The sequence below is a fragment of the Acyrthosiphon pisum genome, chromosome A1, assembly GCF_005508785.2.
Source record: "Acyrthosiphon pisum isolate AL4f chromosome A1, pea_aphid_22Mar2018_4r6ur, whole genome shotgun sequence".
In the NCBI taxonomy this organism is placed as follows: domain Eukaryota; kingdom Metazoa; phylum Arthropoda; class Insecta; order Hemiptera; family Aphididae; genus Acyrthosiphon; species Acyrthosiphon pisum.
In genome coordinates this window covers 135,841,998-135,844,691 of record NC_042494.1, presented here as the reverse complement: position 1 = coordinate 135,844,691, position 2,694 = coordinate 135,841,998, and positions in this window count along the sequence as shown.

Genomic DNA, 2,694 nt, shown 5'->3' with positions numbered 1-2,694 from the left:
GATAAATAGGGTTAACGGTTTGTAAAGTGTAGCCGGCGGAGTAATGGCGAATCCCATTATTCCGAATGCTAAAAAATAAACATCATTAGCGACCCACCGTCCCATCGAATATTTTGTGAAGTTGACACAAACACGATAACGCACCAAGTGCAATGCCTATATTAAATTTATATCGTGTTCTATGCGCACACGATCTGCGACGGATGTTTATTGTGAGTATATAATATAGGAGGTACCTGCTCTTTGTGTATTGAAATTAAAAAAAAAAAAAATATATTCGCGAAAACTCTGTAAAAAAAAAAAAAAAAAACAATAATATATTCCGGGTATATTAATTAGGTGAAAAAAATTTTGAATCAGACCTAGCTGAGTAGCTGTTGGAAAACAATAGTGCAGTTTGGAATTCAGTAAACATAATATAATACGAATAGGCTCACTAGTTGTTGAAGACGTTGAAGTGTTGTTTATTTAATATATTATATCATATATTCAACGAAAGTACACAGAATTAATAAACAAATTTCTTTATGTAATTCGATAGTAAAATAACGAAATCATTATATATTCTTTTTTCCAAACTGATAAAAAATAAAAGTTCTTACAACAATATTTTTAATTTAATAACAATATAATATTATAGATTTGTTTATGATGATTGATTAGATATTACCACTAAATATGCTATTATTTTTCCTCAGTAAATAATAAACAGCGTTGTATTAATTTGAATTAAGTTGTTCGAATAATAGTATTGAAATATTATTATATTTATTATTTACACACTTCATACTTTTATTTAACAATTTATTCAAACGTAACACTGTGCTGACGCATTTTACAAGACTTTAAGTTTCATACCCTAGAAGGCGACTAAAATTAACTTTATTTAATTTTATCTCTGACCGAAAAGAAAACTTTTAGAATTTACATAAAAACTGTGAGTTTTACTTTTGTTTGTGTTCTCTTCGCCGTAAAAACAAAAATCGTAAAGTCGCCTTGGCCCAAATTTGAGGGCAAATGCATTAATTTGTTCTTTTTTTAATTTAATAATGAAACGTCTGAATGAGAATGCATTTCTTTTTAAAATTCATTACAGTAGTTTAAAATTTAGCCGACAGTACGTTGAGACGAGAATTGTTGGAAACACGGTAACTTAACCCAAAAATAACATTATGCACAGTATATTAATATTAAATTCATTATAAATCGCAAATAATTTTAATTTACCACATATGAAACACGGACAATTTTTTTTAACACTATGGTTAGGTACATACAATACAAGTTTTAATTAAATGTGATCGATAACTTTTAATTTCATAGCAAGACGATAAATGTATTAGTGTTTCTGCTTATGTTTAATTAATTTTATTTTCTCTATGTCTTTTAAATGTGTAAATGATAATTTTTGGTTTTTTTTCTAGTTTTGCTAAAATCTCTTAATAGAATTTATTTATTTTTATAATAATATATTTTTGAGTTATTTTGTTTTATTTAATTTATAAAACAATGTTCGTTGACATTTAAAAATATTTTATGAACACTCATAATCATTTTAGAAGTCTTCTAGTTAGTATATTATTTATAACAAGTTTTATACCACATTCAAATAAAACTACTCTATGACATTGTTATGTTTATATAATAAACCTTCACCGAAGAATATGAAGTATGAAAAATGCATAATACGTGGTTTATGCGTCCTGTCAGGTTTTTAATGTTTTTATTATTTACTGTTTATAAAATAAAAATAAATCGTTGCAGCAATTATTTCTATTTTATGATTTTTATGTATGTATTTTTTGTACTACAAAATTCATAATTATACATAATTATTATTATTCAAATTGTGTGTTTACTGTCATTTTAGGTGACAATTATTATTGATTACATCAAAAACTCAATACCCTTTGAAGAAAACTTTGTTAGTGAAAAGTATCAACAGCTCTATAAAATGCGCTCTTTTCAGATCTTAGCCGATTTAAAACTTTGAAAAACTAACACAATACCAAACAAAGCAAAATAATAATATATTTAAACATGTTAATCCATTGCATTATCCAACTTCATTTAGGCTCGACATAAATTTCCGAGCATGTGGATTGAGAATCATGAACCTATGGATAAGCATTTTATAAATGACACAAATATATTTTTTAGTGTATGGTCATTTAAAAACAGTTGCTTACACGACACAAAAGATAAAAAAAACTGTGGACGTATTAGATTTTAAAATGCAGTGTTCCTATATTGCCTATACATTACGCCGTGTTAGGGCCTACAAATAGTTATGTATCGAAAAAGCATTGTTATAATAAACTTAGGTATATCATTGCATTCCTAGAAACATTGGAGAGCTTTACATATTATTGCGTAATATTTTTTACATTTTAAATAACCAATACCTAGGTAATAAATCGACATTAATAAAAAGATATTTAATAATTATTATAATGATTATCTTAAGGGTTATAAAATTACAGGGCTTCAAAACGCTTTTATAACGTTATGAGTATAACGTTAAACATATGAAAAAACGATTGAAATCAATAACGAATATTATATCGGTAAACGATAAACGATTGAAACGAATAACAGTTAACGTACCAGTCAACGATAAACGATTGAAACGGTTAACAGATAACATATCGCTAAACGATAAACGATTGAAAACGTATAACGGATAACGAAACA